Source organism: Megascapheus bottae, chromosome X (genome assembly GCF_031878675.1).
Source record: "Megascapheus bottae isolate mThoBot1 chromosome X, mThoBot2.hap1, whole genome shotgun sequence".
Taxonomy (NCBI): Eukaryota; Metazoa; Chordata; class Mammalia; order Rodentia; family Geomyidae; genus Megascapheus; species Megascapheus bottae.
In genome coordinates, this window is record NC_143547.1 from 50,796,636 (window position 1) to 50,815,760 (window position 19,125).

Sequence of the window (19,125 nt, forward strand, 5' to 3'; positions counted from 1 at the left end):
AACTCAGTGCCTTGAACTCTCGTTGGCATATTTGCTCACAGTTCGTGTACTATCACTTGAACAATGCTTCCAATACAGCCTTTTTTTGCTAATTAGTTTGGAGATGGAGTCCAAAAGACTTTTCTAACTGGGCTGATTTCAATCCATGGTCCTCCAGGTCTCAGCCTCCTAATTACAGGTGTGAATCAACTTTAAATAGTTTCTATTGTATACTTTAGGATTGTTAATTTCCAAGATAATGCTATTTTCTTTTTTTTTTGCCAGTCTTGGGCTTGAGCTCAGGGCCTGAGCACTGTCCTTGGACTTTCTCAAGGCTAGAGCTCTACCACTTGAGCTTCAGCACCATTTCCAGCTTTTTTCTATGTATGTGGTGCTGAGGAATTGAACCCGGATCTCTGTGCATGCTACACAAGCACTCTACCACTAGGCCAAACTCCCTGCTGATAATGCTATTTTCAATTAGAGAAAGTTTTGCTTTTCTTTTCTGTTAAAGATGATTCTTTTATTTACGTATCCAGGCACTAACCTGTAGCTCTGTATTGTACAGAAGTGTCAAGAAGGGCCATCCAGATCCTGGAAGAAAATTAAACAATCTTTGAATATTAACTGTGATATCCCCTCTGTTTTTAATTTTTTTATAGATGCTCTTTACCAGGTTTCAGAAATTTCCTTTGGTTTCTACTTTGTTTCTATTCCTGGAATTTTACCCCGAAAGTGATTGAGCATATAAGATTTTTTTTGGCTCTACTCAAATGATTATGTATATTTTTCATTTTTATACATATGATGAAAGATATGTATTTAGATACTAAAGCAATTTAGGTTTCCAGAGATAAATTTTACTTCATCATAATGTATGATCCTTGTTTACATTGTTAATTCAAACATGTTTTCACAGAAATTTTGATATCCATAGTCACATAGAACAGCAGTTCATAGTTTGTCTTGTTGTGGTCTTTCTTTCTTGTGGTCTTTCTTCTCTTTCTTTCTTTCTTTCTTTCTTTCTTTCTTTCTTTCTTTCTTTCTCTCTCTCTTCCTTCCTTCCTTCCTTCCTTCCTTCCTTCCTTCCTTCCTTCCTTCCTTCCTTCCTTCCTTCTTTTTTTTTTCTTTCTTTCTTTCTTTCTTTTTTCAGTCCTGGGCTTGAACTCAGGGCCTGAGCACTGACCTTGGACTTTCTCAAGGCTAGAGCTCTACCACTTGAGCCTCAGCACCACTTCCAGCATTTTTCTAAGTATGTGGTACCAAGGAATTGAACCCAGGTCTTCGTGCATGCTACACAAGCACTCTACCACTAAGCCAAACTCCCGGCCCTATTCTTGTTTTTGGTATTGGAGTAATATTGACCTTCTAACAGAATCGCCTACAAAGATTCCCTTCCTTTTTAATTATTTTAATTATTAATTACTCCTTAAAAGTTTTATAGATTCCACCAGTAAAATCAACTGTTCCTGAGTTTCTTTGTGGAAATATTTATTTTTGTTTATTATATTATTCCTTTATTTATTAGTCATTCCCCTGTCCATTCATTTATGTAGTGGTTTTGGAGATTGAACACAGGCTCTCAGGCATGATGAGCAAGTAAATGCTGTGCTAACAGAGCCATATCCTAAAAAAATTGAGTTGTTCCAGATCTATTCAGATTTTTTATATTCCTCTGCAGTCAGATCTAGTGTATTACTAGGAAATATTGTCTTCCACTTTTAAGTATGAGATTCATTGGCATATTAATATTTTATCTCATTGTAATTTTTTATTTTATGTAGTTTATAGTGATGACTTGTTTCACTTATGATTTTAATAATTTGATTCTTTATTGCTCTTGTTGTAGATTTGCCAATTCTTATGCCTTTTCAACCAACTGATCCTTGATTTAGTTAATTATTCTTCCTATTTTACTATTCTCTGTTTCATTTATTTCGGCCTCAATGTTTATCTTTCCTTCATTTTGTTTAGTTTGGCTTTATTTTCTCATCCTGGGTTTCTTCAAGTCAAAAGGTAGTTTACTCATTTAATATCTTTATTTTTAATTAGATGTCTATATCAATGTATTTCCCTCTAAGTAATAGGGTATCAGTTACTCTTCTGTCACTGAGACCAAAACATGTCACAAAATTTAGGGATCAAGGTTTATATTATCACATGTCTTCACTGGGCAGTGAAGGACCCTGCTCAGACAGTGAGTAGTTAGATGGAGTTAGGGACAAGAAATTGTGAAAACCTTGTCTTCCACCTATTTCCCTCTTAGGACCCACATCATAGAGTTTCCACAACTTCTCAACTAGTGCCACTAACTGAGGATCACTTTAACACAGAGCCTATAAAGGACATTATTTAAACAAGTGAAATCACTACATTCTATTCACTACTTTAAAAAATCATATTGCACTTTCATTTTCATCCACGCTTAGGTATTTTAATTTCCTTTATGATTTATGATTTGCCACATTACTGTTCAAGAGAAGTTTTATATAACCTTTGGCATTTCATAATACAATATCAAAAAATTTTAGTTTTAAATTTAATATTACTTCATGCTAATAGCAAAATCACAACAGAAATGAGAAATACTGGAAGAGAAGTGTAATTTCCAGGTACTTTAAATGACTATTTAAAATATTTTTCTCCAGTTAGTTTTTCTTTTTTAATGAGGGTGGGGGGAGGTTAATGGGAAGTGAAATTGTCCTCTGTACTTCTTACTACACCATTCCACAAGTCAGACATTCCTTCAATCCTCAAATCTCCTGAGTAGCTAGGATTGTAGGTGTGCACCACTAACCTGTGGCTTGTACTTAAGTTTTAAATTCTCCATTTTTACCTTTATTTGTGTATATAATTTTTCATTGGATTATTCTATAATGGACACATTAAAGTCTTTTCCAGATATTTTTGACAACTATATTATCTAGTATTGGTCTTTTCAAGCATTTTATCATTCCTGCTTTGATTTTGATAGCTATTGGTAACATGAGAACTTTTCAAATTGAAACCTAGGAGCTTTAGTTATTATATTATGAGATGTCAAAGCTTATATAAATATTCCCTTCAGTAGTCCTCATCTGACATCATTCTTTGTTGCTATGTTATTACTGGAAAATTGAAGGTTTAAATTGCCTGCCTTTCACACTTAGGGATGCTGTCCCCCATGTTTCTGTTTCCATGTGACCTCCACTGACACTTTGAGGGTTAATATCCTTACTACCATTGGTGAAAGCTCTTACTCTGTACCAGTGATTCCAGTGTGGCCAGAAAGGTAAAGAATGCCATAAAGTCTGGATGAATGTCTAGGTTCACATGTGGTTTTCACTGTAATTGATGCTGAGAAGGAGCTCATTTTTCTTCGATGGGGGTAAATGTCTTGACTACACCATTGTATTGAAGCAGGTCTGAGGTGGGAATGACAGCTGTGTTTCAGCCTAGTTAATAGAGCCTTTGCTTGTTCTATGTTGTAAAGGTGGGGCTAGAATTATAGGTTTATTTTTTTCTTGCAGCATTCAACAATAGTAGGGGTGTTGTATTCTGCTTTGCTATATTTCTCTTTTCAGGTAATTTTTCTTAATAAAGGAAGGGTTTTATGAGGCTTTTCTATGGATATTTATAGGTTGATACTTCCTCAGCACCAAATTATGTGGAAATTGATCTAGATATGTTATGGCTGGGGATGGGCGAGAAAGAGAGTGAGACAGAAGAGGAGACATGGTTCAAAAAGAATCGTACTCATTACTCATTACCTGACTCATGTAACTGCTACCCCTCTGCATATCAACTTTACAATAAAAATAAATATTTTAAAATAAAAATCAATAAAAAGAAAACCCAGGCAATTCATTTTTCTATTATTATAATTTTTATTATCCTTCAAATCTTAGAGTCCTTAAAAGTCAATTTCCTTTATACATGTTTTCAAAATTTGTTTATATTTAAAAAATATAAGGTCCAGGCTGTATGGAAAGAATATGGGAAAAAACTAATCTAGTTCAGTTTTTCATATGTAATATTCACATGAGTCTTAATTTTCATTTTATGTGTACAAGGGTAGCCTTTGTATTTTCAAATGTGAATCAACTATTGTTTCCACATTACATCATATTTTTTATTTTTCTGTTCAGAAGTTTAGACATATAAAAAGATGTTTGCACTGAGTTTACCTTTTAATTGATTTAAAGTTTACATTTTGAAGGATGATCATAAAATAATTTAAAAGCCAGGAAAAGACTTTAACAACATTGTTTTTTACAATTCATAGCAATTCATCATTATACTTTATGTGCCTGGAATTAACAGAGGGCCCTGAATATCCTAGGGATACACTTGATTATTGAGCTGCATCTCTACACTCATGGTAGTGTGGATGTCTATGTGAGTATATCTAATGTACTTCAATCCTTTTGTATCCCAGGACCCTTTATGCTTTCTCTCCCCTTCCCACTCTCCTCCTTTTTCACTCATATCCTATCATCGTCACCATTTAGGTTAATATTCCACAAATGAGTAAAAAATGTATTATAATTTGTATTTTTGAGCCTGGTTTATCTCATCAACACAATGGATGATCTGTAGTTCTGTGCATTTACTAGCAAACCACATAATTCTGTATGACTAATAATATTTCATTGTGTACATGCAGAAAATTTTCTTTTTCCAGTTACCATTTATAGGGCATATGATTTATTTTGGCTATTTTGAATTGACTGCAATGAATTGAGTGTGCCCCTATTATGTCCTGATTTACATTCCTTCTAATAATTGTCTGAAAGTTGTATTGCAGAAGCTATTTTGAGGTTTTGAGAAATTTCCATATTGATTATCATAGAAGTTGCACTAGTTTATAGCCCCACTAGTAATATAAGAGACTTCTATTTCTTGGGCGGGGAGTTTGGCCTAGTGGTTAAAGTGCTTGCCTAGCATGCATGAAGACCCGGGTTCAATTCCTCGGTACCACATACATAGAAAAAAGCCGGAAGTGGTGCTGAGGCTCAAGTGGTAGAGCTCTAGCCTTGAGAAAGTCCAAGGACAGTGCTCAGGCCCTGAGCTCAAGCCCAGGACTGGCAAAAAAAAAAAAAAAAGAGACTTCTATCTCTAATCCTTGTCAGCATTATTGTTTTCTTTGTGATAGTCATTCTGCCTGGGGTAAGCTGGAATCTTAAAACTTTAACTTGTTTCTGTTAACTTAAAGAAATGCTAATACCAATGATACAGCTCCAAAATATTTTCCTCTGTGTCACTCATTTTCATTAAAAAATTAAAATCTCTCAAATTACAGAAGGTTCATATCTTCAAGCATTGGACACCAGCAACCTCTTTTTTTTTCACTTGAAGTTTCTGTTTAGTATCTTGCCTCTCATAACAAAATAATGTAAGTATTCAACCTGATATTATCACAATTGCCATGATGTCTTAGGCTTAGCCAATGCTAATTTAATTTCTTCTTTTTATCCACTTACATGTTACTGAAAGATATTACCTTACTGCATCTGCATGCATGTTATATCTCTCATTGCATTCCACTCAATCTCATCTCCTCTATCACTCATCTTGCTGCTCTACCCCTAAAATATCATTCCAAGCAGGTTTCATTATTCCATTTTTATAGTTAAAACTTAACTACAGCATCGTTAAAAACAATGATATTTATCATAATTGGTATTTGTCATAAGTTAATGTATAATATACATCATATATAATGAATGAAATCTTCTTGTTTTAATGTATAATGAGATAATAAAATTATACACACACATACACATACTTTTGTCCTCTTCTTTCTCTCCTGTTACTTTGATTTTAAGTCATTTTTAAAATTGGGATAACAAAGGACCTCTTGAAGTTTTGTACTTTGATTTTTCTTGCCCTTATGCAAAGAAGCATGAAACATTTTTAATGTCAACACCTGGTCATTAAGACCCAGCAGGAACTTCACCAACTCATTCGTTATAAGTGGCTCTGATAGTTTCCAGGCCCCAAACAGACTAGCATTCTTATTAGGAATTAGGGTTTGGCCCTTAATGTTGAAACATTCCTACCAAAACCATGATCCTGACTAACACTCATTTTAAATATCAGAATTGTACAGATTTCAAAAACCAGGGTCTTGGAGAGGTCTACAAAAAGTGCTGACATCTGTTTGGAGATTAAATATGTGGAAACAGATCAAACCAAGTTAAGTCCTGTTAGAAGAACCCTGAATTATCACTTCCTTTCTCAACTTCCCTCTGGAGGAAATACTGAGGAGATTTCTTTGAAAGACAAACAGAACAAACACGCATCATCCTTTTCCCTTTTGTGAATTAATTCTATGCTGGAGCCCTCTTAAACCGTGGTTACAGGATCCCAAAAAACAGACTAAATTTCAGGAACTTTATTTCCTCTCTCTCATTTATTTTGAGTATTCAGTCACCCATTTAGATTCCTGAAGCAGCAGCCAGGTACAAAAAAAATGAGAATGTGAATGACAAACTCATTGTTTCGAATTCAAGGTATGTTTTCTGGTAGTCTATTAGTGGCCTTTCAGAATATATACACTAACCAAGAGCAAACGAAGCTGTCTTAAGAGACTGTTGGTTATTAGTGTACAGAACATGGACTCACACAAGGTCACAAACCAAAAAGAGGGCTTAGCAGAATTTAAAGAGACTTTGAAGAATTGATTCCTGCCTTACTCCTCCAAGTCAAGCAAGACACCAGGTGCATAAGAACAGGCTTGTCTACATGCCTGTCCGCAGGCAGTTTATTCCAATATACATCTGGCCAAGGATACTGCCCTGGGCCCCAAAGAGACCATAGCCTATTTTAAAAAAACCCGCTTCCTTGTTAAGTCCTATATAAACCCAGCCCCCAAATCTAATCCCTCCTACAACCTCCGAGCCCTCGGGAAGGTCTGTGCAACTCGATGGCAATAAACAGTTCTTGCCTGTTGACGATCGAGCCCGAGCTTTTCCTTTTCTACTCTCCATTTTTCTAACATATGGTGCCAAAGATGTGGTAGAGGAAAAGTGCCAGGAGTAACTGGGTCTCCTTTACCCACCTCCGGGCAACCTCTCACCATTCTTTTACCTTCTCCTTCTGAGGCCTCTATCAGGAGCACAGGGCCCTCTGAGCTTACTTTGGGCTAAACAGCCACCTGAAATGACTTCGTGGTTTTTGCCTATGTAAGTGGTGCATGCCTCGTGGACAGCTAACCACTGTGGCTGGAGCTATTATTGGCCTCTCTGCATAAACCCAGAGAAGTCCTTATCTGTCTCCCTATTCTTTCTTACCTACCCTGTCCCAGGACTCTGGATCTCCAGGCAGGAGGCTCTTGGCTGTTTCGCTGACTCCACCCATCATACAAAAGCCTTCAGGATAAGGTAACCAGCCCGGTCCAGGGTGGAGGCACTCGGGCGTGGACTCAGGGATTCTGGGCATACACCACTCCTGTCTGTGGGTTCCCCAGAGACTCCAGGAGTCTGACATTCTTTTTCTAACCTCTTGACATGCTTTAATTAGGGTCTTCGGGGATGCCTTCTAATTATTGGGATCCATCCTTTTGCTTTTCCAAAGCCCCGGGGACGCCTGGAGCAAAGGGACATGTAACTCTGTAGTCCAAATTTTCCAAAATTGGAAGACAATTCATTGGCTTGCCCATGGTCTAATCTTAAGACTCTTGGGCTGTCTGATTTACAAAGACAATTGACTTATTTGTTTACTGAAATCTGCCCTCACTAGCATGTACACAATGGCCACCAATGGCCTGAATTTGGAACCTTTGGTTTTACTCTGATTACTACTGAGTTAAACAATTCTCCAAGGAAATGGTGAAGGGTGTGAGGCCCCTAAACCCATGTCCTCCTCTGTCTCTACACCAGAGACTTCCTCTGAGCATCCTGTTCTGTTCACCAAGTCCTTCTCTGACCTCTGCTCCAGAGGCCCTACCCCTTTGCTCTCCTGTCCTGCTCACCAAGTCCTTCTCTTTCTTAAGCCTTGCAGCTATATCCTCTAGAAAGGGAACTTTTTTGCCTTCTAGCAATCTCTCCCTCCACCTCTTACTCTCTGTCTCACCCTCTCTCCCTGACAGCCTCCAGATATGAAATCATTTACCATTACATCATTTCCATTCCCACTGACACTCATTGGACTTGTGCCCTTGAGAGTGAGATGCAAGAAGGAACCCAGGAACTCCCTCTAGTTTTCCTCTTAAAGGTTAGCCTCCCTGGATCAGATGCTCCATAAGCCCAAGTCGTTTCTCCATGCTTGATTTTTTTTAACAACATTTCTCTTCTCTGCAGTTGGTCTGCTCCCAGCAAACTTCTGCTCTTGACCTTTGCCCTCTCTTCTCCTTTTTTCTCCACCTCCAAATCCCATAACAGGAGCAGTTAGACAGACAGCATGCCCCAAACAAATCTATCCTTTTTGTCTTTGGGACTTGTGCACCAAGCTTTACCAAAATCTTAAAAGTTTTCTGTTCGGGGCCGGGAGTTTGGCCTAGTGGTTAAAGTGCTTGCCTAGCATGCATGAAGACCCGGGTTCGATTCCTCGGTACCACATACATAGAAAAAAAAAGCCAGAAGTGGTGCTGAGGCTCAAGTGGTAGAGCTCTAGCCTTGAGAAAGTCCAAGGACAGTGCTCAGGCCCTGAGCTCAAGCCCAGGACTGGCAAAAAAAAAAGTTTTCTGTTCATTTTGTTTGGTAGTACCTGTTTTTCTAGACTTGATCACGTAGTACTATCATGCAGTACGTAAAAATATCTTTTGCCATTTTGCCATTGGAATTCACAAAAATCTTCATTTGTTTTATTTAAAAAATTTTAAGCATGCCTTAAATATTTTATGCAGAAGTGTGTGTGTGTGTGTGTGTGTGTGTGTGAACATGTTAAATGTAATCACATTGTGATACATAAAAACTGCCACATGGTGTAAAAGAAAGACCAAAGTATTAAAAGCCTTAGGAAAGACAATGAGGGAAGAAAAAAATGGTTTCCTCTGGATAAGAAAGGATTTGGAAAATAAGAATTGTCTTATGCTCCAGAGCTTGGATCACTACGGCAATCATATGACTAGCAGTGCGAGAGCATCTTATTCTATGCTGGGAAATCTCAGGTGTCTGCTGTATCTATGTGTGTTCTGTAAAGCATTAGACCAAACCCAGAAAGTTTGACTATGTAGTAGATGGTATGAGTACGTCTTAGAAGATAGAGCTTATGAATAAAGTTGATATGTCATTAAGTTGGGTGTGATTTACATTGAAGTCTCTAATCTCACGTTTTATATCTACCTATAAAAATAATTGTGTGTGCAACCCAAAGTTCACTTAAGCATTTGATTATGTCAAGGTCCTTCAAATGAATACTTTTTAGCTCAAGTGCCATTTTTGTAAGCTGACTTAGATACAGAGCTAAAAGTACACCAACTCCTGCATTGTTCATTGTAATCACAAAGACTTAGCGGCACCTACAATGTGTTAACTTCAATTAGTATCCTAAAGTGCTATATATATATATATATATATATATATTTCTATTTGATCTCCTCGTGATTTTAGTTGGAGATAAAAAGGGGGTTTTATGGAAAAGACTTATTTGATCTATGGATTGCTGTTTAAAGCCAGACAGAATAATCGCAGAATAATCGTTGGGACTCCATCTCTCTATTAACCAGTCAGGTTGGAAGCATGGCTAAATAACCACCAGAATTCTGCATGTGGTGCTGTGGCTCAAAATGATAGAGCGCTAACCTTGAGTGGAAGTGCTCAGGGACAATGCTAGGACTTGAGGTCCAACCCCATGACTTACAAAAGAGATGCCAACTGGGAAAAGCCATCCCAGCAACAAGCACCTAGACCCTTGGGACAAAAGCTAATCCTGGAATAAGAGGAGTTGGTGTCACATACTAAATGAAGTCACCCTTTCAAAATTAACCAGAGTTGGGAGATCAAAAAATATAGTTTAATGAGCTTGCCCATCTAATATCCATACCTGTCTATCTTCTAACTAGACAGGAACTTACATTCTTGCCTTTGTTACTATTTCTATTCCCCATCCGTACTATATAATCCATACATCGATAGTCTAGTTATATGAAAATATCTCCTTCCCTATAATAGGCTACAACTGGGATTATGCTCCAAATGGAACTTTTCTGACAGTGCCCAGAGTGTTTTCGTGTGTCATTCATATCAACCTGTCCTTACACCTTGGCAGCCTTTTGCCTGATCTCACTTTTTTGAAGTTTCTCTTTAACAGGATAACAGCTGTCCCTCAGGACACTACCTGGGAGCAAGTTAAGGCCATCCTATTACTGCAGACAACCAGAGGCTTTGCTTACATCACTCTGCCCTGCCCAGTGCAGACCTGGATCCTGAACACCCCAGCCCCAGGGACTCCCCATGTCATCAGGAAGTGGCCAGAAAAGACCATGACATCCCTCAACATTTTTAGACTCCTTCACGGTTTCAAATGATGGGAACCTGCTTTGTTCTCATAACTCCATGTTGATCCCCTCTCAGCCCAATCATTTTTTATGTATTCAAAGACCTTATATGAAGGACTTGCTTCTTATCTCTCAGTTCAATATTTTTATGTATCTAAAACTGGAACATGAAGAATTGATTCCTGCTTTATTCCCCCAGGTCAAGCTAGACACCAGGTGCACACAAACAGGCAGATTATTCCAATCCAGGGCTGGCCAAGGACATTGCCCTGGGCTCCCAAGAGACCATAGTCCATTTTCAAATTTTCTGCTTCCTTGTTAAACCCTATATAAACCAAGCCCAAACACAGTCCCTCGCACAATCTCCAAATCATGGGAAGGTCTGTATCCTTGCTGGCAATAAACAGTCCTTGCCTGTTGATGATCAAGTTTAGCCTACTCTTTTTCTATTCCTCTCTATTTTCATAACATACAGTGCAAACCAAAATTGCCCTCTTGTGAAAATGTGAAAAGGGCTATTATTGTTAGAAGTTCCTCTTAAAATTGGTTCTTCCCCAATGTTTTTTTCCAGAGTATTTGTAATATATTTGTTCTTACATCCAAAACTTACTTTTATTTTTAATTAGCTTATATAAGTTATACAGGGATGAGATTTTATTGTTACCTCTACATATATGTTATTTCTGTCACTGCATTGCATTCAGTCTCACTCCCTCTATTACTCTTCCAGCCCCCCATCCTGAAAATATCAGCACAAACAGGTTTCATTGCTCAATTTTCTTTTTTTCATATATTTTTTTGTAATTAATAGAAGGGTTACATTATATTCACCAGATAGAAGGTGCATTACTTCACAAACATTGATACCCTTTCTCATGCCTTGGTCCCCATTTCCTCCCCCAACCCCGCCCCTCATCTTGTTTTCCCCTCTTCCCTATTCTATTTCAAATAACCAAATAAACATATATACAATATATCAGATAACAAGGTAAAATACTGTAACAATATGAGATAACCAAGGGATAGCAAAAGACATGAGAGATAACATAGCACATTAAGGCTAACAATCACTCATTATATGGCTTTTGTTTCTATATCCTGGAGGTCCTTTCATTTAGCATCATACTATATGGACTTATGTATCTAGGTTTTGTTCTACTGTAAATTTCTGCTAGGAGAGCCCAAGGTTTATACTGATTATGACAAATGAGGGAAACCATTGAGCCTATGTTTCTTTGAGTCTGGCTTACTTCACTTAATATGATTTTTTATAAGTCTTTCAATTCCCTTACAAATGGGGTGATGTTGTTCTTTCTGACAGCTCATTGTTCAATTTTCATAGATAAAGACAGCTTCCCTTTTTATGTAGAGGTATGAAGGATTTGTTAATTTATTCATTACTTTCTTATTGAGTGCTTACTCTATATTAATACTGATCTGGGTGCTAGGGTTACAGAGATGTATTATTAGAGAAGTTTTCTGCTAACAAGGAATACAGAGTTTCCAACTTAAAATGTTACTCTAGGCAAAACTGGTGACATTTTTTTGTGCCAGTCCTTGGACTTTCTCAAGGCTAGAGCTCTACCACTTGAGCCTCAGCTCCACTTCCAGCATTTTTTTTTATGTATGTGGTACCGAGGAATTGAACCTGGGTCTTCGTGCATGCTAGGCAAGCACTCTACCAGTAGGCCAAACTCCTGGCCCAAAACTAGTGCCATTATTATTGAAATTAATTTTCAGTTGAGACACTGAAATGTCAAGAAAACTTGGGCAACTTAGATATTACTAGGAAGTTTGAGCAGTACCCTAACCTCATTTCCTCAATTTTCTCTAATTCTACAAATAGGTCCATGTGGTGTTACTAGGTTTTCCAGATTGTAGTGGTCATAGAACTTTAAAGTCAATTGGTAGAAATATAACCAAATTGCAAAATCCTCAAAACAGAAACTATGTTCTATTGATCTATGAATACGCATCATGTAACAGATGATGGTAACATAGGCTCAGTAAAAACAATGACTTTTGATGTGGATAAATAGGAGAAGATGTAGTAACTGCAAGTTAGACGCTCTTAATCTCAAACATGTGTTTTAAGGGTACTGGCATACTACCTTTTTTGTTGTTGTTGTTGAAGATTTCAGTTTCAAATAATGCTTTTTCCCCACCTGCAGTGAGATAGTTTCTCACCAAGAAGCTAGAAGAGTCTGTGCAGCTGATGTGCAATGAAAACTGGGACATGCCAAAGTGAGTTTTATTTTTCATGTAGCTTGGGAATAGTAATAAATGAGTCAACATATGAGTATTCCTCTATGCCGAATGTCATGTTGATTATATAAAATGTGAAAAGTAAACAGAAGCCAAGTCTCCTTCCTGTGAGAAAGACAGCATGTAATTTAGTGCAAATTAGGAGTCCTGGATGAACATACTGTGAAATACAGCTTCAATTAGTTATGATGTCTTACTTTGGAAAAGTTTCTAGAGGAAGTTTTGAAGCCTTCGGTATCATATCTATGAAAGGAATATACAAATACTTAAAGTTGATTTCAGGCTTATTTTAAGATATCTATATAAAATTCTCATTTTTAACCTAGATTTGAGTTTTTAAAAAACTATTTTTGTATGTAATAGGTGTTCAATTAATGTTTGTAGAACTAACCAGTTAAGCAGATTTGTAAAGAAATTAAAATAACCAGACAAATAAATAAATCCCCCATGGCTGGTTTTCCAAGGAACAAGATAAGAACAAATTATTAGAATTTGCATTTAATAGGTCTTACCACACCCCAGAAAAATACTTTCATTCCAAAATAAATTTCTAAAAGCCTGAATTAGTTGACATATACACACATGTAAAAGTTTTAGCATTTAACAAGGAAAAATAGTTCAGCTTTTAAAACTACTTTGAAGCAATTTAAAGGTTAAAGAAAATGTTGTCTCTGAGCCAATGTGGTAAGTTTGAGAAACAGCTTACAAATGTCTTGAACATTCTTCACAAATTGTAATGAGTGTGAAAACAGTGCTCCCACAATTGAATTTCATAGAAAATCTGACTGGGCTTAAAGTCAATTAGCATGTTGTGGGACTGGTTAAAATACCAAGAAATTTAGGCCAATTGTTCTAATCAACCATCTCCACAATGACACAGATTTCTCTGGTGAGATTCTCATGGTTTAATGGGACCAAGAAGGAAAATATGTTCAAAGGAAGTGACAAGGCTTCCTTAGTCACCACCAAATAGGTGAATGAGATTGGAATTTCTCAGGCTACTTTTCAGTTAGAAGAATTTGTGAACACAAGGATAGAATGGGTTCAAATAAAAGTGGATCAAGGTACAATTCATACTTGTCAGGAGAAAAGTATCAACTTAGCATGTTTGCTTATCTGTATCTAATGGATTCTTATGGACAAAATAGCTTAAGGTTATAAGGTGAACCATTCTTGAGCTTATTTTTCATCTGTGTCCACTCTTTTTCTATCTTGACAGTAGAATCCAATACTTACTCGTTATTGTACTGGAATGAATTCTTATTAGAACTTATTTCTCAGTACTTGCTGAATAGATAATGTCCAATTTTCTTTCATTATACCATCATTCAGCAAGTGAAGTAGGCCCAAAGGCCCATAGATTCCCTCTCCTTTGTCTATCCCACCAATCAGACACAAAGTCTACATGTTTCTCTCCTTGTAACGTTTTTCAATCCATTCTCTCTGTAAACATGTATCCTGCTAGTCTGCAAGTACATGAGGATCTCCTTTTTGTCTCTCTTTCACGCATACCCTTGTCCATGCTAGTGTCCTGATTATAGAAATTTAAGAATTCTATTCTCTCATCATGATGATGTCTTACTGGTTGGATTTCAGTCATTTTCATTTTTTCCTGCATGCTCATTCAGCAAATAGACTTTTCTTCTAAATTGTTTGGATTATTTTGGCAGTTGTGGGGCTTGAACTCAGGCCTGTGTGTTGTTTCAGAGCTCTTTTTGCTCAAGGCTAGTGCTCTACCACTTTGAGCCATAGTGACACTTACTGTTTTTGAGTGGTTAATAGGAGATAAGAGTGTCATGGAGACTTTTGTACCCAGACTGGTTTTGAACTGTAATCCTCACATCTCAGCCTTCTGAGTAGTTAGAATTACAGGCATGATCCACCTGTGCCTGGCTTGTTTGTTTCTTAAATTGATAATTATAGTCTTTTTCTTCTGTGTCAGATGCTATAATGATGATGATGATCTGTTATCTATTTACCTACTTACATTTTTATCTGTCATTTATATCTGTTTTCTCTCATCTTTTCCACAAAAACACGGAAGGCAAACTCATAGCAACTATATAACTTAACACTTAAATATTATACCAGTAATCAAAATCGACCACATCTTTCTCAGAATATCAAGCCCTTTCATGATTGTAGTAAAAAGCTCATTCACTAAACCAAGATATATTTTTTTTATTTAGAGGGATAGCAGGAGGAGACTATGGTAGGAACACAGAACAAGCATGCAAAAATATGTTAACTAAAACATGGCAGATTATAACAATGTAATTCCTTAGAAAGGTTAACTCAATATAGAAAAATAAACACCAGGAATCCGGTAATTGAAAGAAAAGGAGGTCGGACCAAGGGAAGAGGGAGACAAATAAAAAGAGGAAGGGGGGATGTGGTCATAAAATTCAATGCAGAGTCTACAAAGTTAAGAAAATTGAGAGAAGTAGGCTTGGGAAGGATGGGGGAAATGATAAAAGAGGTAATATCAATCAACATTCATTGAATTCATATACTACTTTGGTGAATGGCAGCTCCTTTGTACAACTACTTAAAGGTATGAATAATGATTAAAAAGTGCAAAGAGTTTGAAACATTAATTTTAGCCCAGATTTTGCTAGAAATTATTGAGGGAAAAATGAGCCTAATTGGCTACTCAATCTCATTGTTTGGCAGCTCTTCTATATGATTATCTTACCTACCTACTTCTACTTAGTACCTTCTTTTGACAAAGTATTGATATATACTGTTTTAATAAATTAACCCACATCCTGACACTGTGTCTTAATCACAATTTTCTGTTGTTCATATCCTGCTCATGCACTCCTCAAATCCTGGGTTAATACAGTAGTCCTTACTGTTTTCCCAGCCTTCAGACACAGTAGTACCTCACCACACTATCTGTAAGTTATGTTCAGATTAGGTTATATTTAATTAGGTTTATCTCTAATCTATACAGCTCCCTTATTGGAAAAATGTGTATTATCTAGCCTGACATGATCCTTTGGTAAAAATATCTGCCTTTAGTTGATTAGAAATTTACCAGATCATTAAGTGAAGCAAGCCAGGCTCAGAAGGACAAAGTTCATATGTTGAGATGACAGACCTAAAAGAAGAATACATATTATGAATCTTTTAAGTCTTGATTTAAAACATTGGTAAAAATAAAAACAAATAAATGTTTTCTCCAGATATTTTAATTATAAGCCAATAGCTAAGATATTTCTGATTTCCAAAAATACTTATTTCTGTTCTTTTATTTTATACAAATGTGACTGTCAGACCCCTCGTCGATTTATGACTTTCTCATCTATAGTGCTCATTCCATCCTGAATAACAATTTCTGAATCTATCCTCAATAATGCACCGAGAATCATAATAAGTAAAGTCAATTTCAGATCTGGTATGTCACTACACCATGTACTCAATACACGTGGTATTGAGCAAAAATGAGGTGGGGGAGTATAACTAGATTAAGGTAAGAAAGGGAAGTGATTTTCACTGTAGTCACTGAGTAAAAGCATAGCTTCTATCTGCTTTAAAATTCAGTACCAGATTTTAGGTCATTATTCAATGATTCCTTATTTTTCAATAAAGAAAAACCTAGAGACTTGTTTATCTTTTACATGGAAATTACTATCTTGATTGAGAATGGTCCAGGTGACCAGGTTTAAATGTATTTTAGGACCATACAATAAAAAGAAAAGAATATGTAGTTTTATAGAATTTGACAGCTCATAGAATTACAGTGTTATTTGTTTTCTAGGTTTAAAGATAGCTACATCAACCAAAGGTATGCAAATATTATGAGATGATTTGCTTAGGAAATAGTGGGTACAAGGTTTCCTAGGCAGCTGATATAAATGAATGTGCTTGTTGTACAGATTTAGTACAAGGGGATGGTAATAAGATTCAAGTAGGGCCGGGAGTTTGGCCTAGTGATAGAGTGCTTGCCTAGCATGAACGAAGACCCGGGTTCGATTCCTCGGTACCACATACATAGAAAAACTGGAAGTGGTGCTATGGCTCAAGTGGTAGGGGGGTTCTACCCTTGAGAAAACCCAAGGACAGTGCTTAGACCCTGAGGTCAAGCCCAGGACTGGCCCGAAAAAAAAGATTCAAGTAAATTGTAAGCAGATGGTTTATTGGGAGGAGCTCATTCTGAAATGTTGACAACCACTTCCAGAAGACTGCAAAGGGATCCACTTCATAGTCAAATTAGCTACAATTATCTATCTCTCATTAGCCAATGGTAAAGAGACGTGTTTTAGTTGGAAAGCTATCAATTTTAGATTAATATAAATGTTTTTGGTAAAAATAATAGAATTATCCTGAAAAGATAGAGACAGTTTGGTCCTCTTTTTGATCCTCATTCATGAAATGTTTGAGTAACTGTATAGCTAGTGATTTCTATGAAAATGAGATATATTCATTAAATTCTATATATACAAAAACACATAGTATATGTATATTATATATGTATATATATATATATACATGATATGTTTACAACTTTGGGAGTGAGATGATTAGAAAATGGGGAGGAAAAGAGAAAGTTATAGGGAGAACAGGACCAAAATATTTTGTGACTAAAGACAGTAAATGAAACTTATGGGAAAGTGTTGAATAATAAGACGTGGGGGAGCTGTGGAAAGTGAGTGAAGGATTCAATCAGATTAAAGTGCTGTATATATATATACATGTACACACACACATACATATATATATATATATATGCATGAAATACCACAACAGTGAAACTCCTTGGAACAGTTACCATACATTAAAAGAGGAATGACGGGAATGTAAAACAAGTCCTGTCCAAGGTGCAGGTAGGTAGTAGTGGGAAGGGAAGGATACATGGGGAGAGGGTGAAAGGTGAATATGAACAAAATGTTTTTGAACATGTAAGAATAGAATGAGTAAGCTTGTTGGGAAGGAATAGAGGGATGTGGGAAAGTGATGAACGATGAGTCTGATCAAAGAACCTTGTGTGCACATATGGATGTTTCAAAAGAACCCCCTTTGCACATCTACTTGTTGTTCATGAAAATGTGTGAAGTAGATGTTTTCTTCCACATGAAGCAACATTGTGCTAAGACTAATGCTTGGTTTCATTTTCAGATCCCATGGTTATTTCACATTGTCACTTTTGCATCTCACAACTCTAGGTAATTGCCCTGGCTTTTCTTACATTACTTTCTAAGCTAAACCCTTGCTGGTGCCTCATAGTTAACATTGTGAATTTGATTTTTCTTATATACCACAAACATAATAAAAACTTATTATATCCAAAATGAAGAGATAACAGGGCTCCTTAAAATCTTAAATACTAAAACTACATGTTTATTCAGTAGTTAAAAACAACTTTCTGAGGAGACAGGTTTTTTTGTTTGTTTCAAGGCTGTGCTTTTACTGCACTTAATAAGGTCTCCCACATGAACATTTTCTGTATGACTGTTAGTGAATCTTTCCAATGGTGTCAATGTTAAGATCATGAAATTTTGAATGTTTATCTTGGGAATCTTTACACGACTACTTCTAAGCAATTTATCCATTTTACTATTCTTCTACCATAGTTAGGGCCTATCAAATATGATAATCCCAATATAGTTTTAAGAATCAAATATATTAAATTTGGTGTTTTCAAGTTAAAAGATCAAAGAAGAAATTGATACCCAAAATATGCCTCAAAGAGTACATTTAGTTTTGCTTGTGGGAGACATTGGTTAGTATAATTTTTTGGTGACCTCAGATCATTCTATTTTGGTGCCCAGTTAGTTTTGCTTTAATTTAAAAAAAGTTCCTATTATTTCCATCTTTTATGCCTATAACAGACAATATAGCAAAAATATAGCAGTGTGGTCTAAACACTTCAATATGGCTTGGAAAAAACCTACCTCATCCAGCCAGCTTGAAAGACACATTTGACTCACTCACATGCTTGAGCACATGCAGAAAGAACAGAAAGGAATAAGGAAGATGATGATAGAATAAGATGGGCGTGTACATAGCAGGAAGCTCAGTGCATTTTTGACACATTCTCTTTCCAAGCACCATAGCACAGGCACATGACCTTTTATGTCACTAGATGGAAATGATAGCCATGACATCCCTGGGATCTACTGAGATCTGCAAATATAGCATCTTTGGTAAATTTATCAAACTCTGGAAGAGCTACCTGATAGTCTTCAGAGTACTGCAAATGGATCTTCCTAAGAAATAGACGTTTTGTTCGTCTGAAGCAGAAAGAGGTCATGGTAAGGAACATCATATGACAGATAAAACAATGGGAAATCAATGTATAAAGTAATATTTGTAGCTTCAGGATTAAGATTTTTAAGTGATTAGGATTTTAAATACATCATCGTTCATTTTTAAATGACAAAGTAAAATTCTAAAGGCTGAGTCTATTTTTTTTTCATAGTTCTCACTGTAAACTTTCAGAGTAGACTCAGCAACTG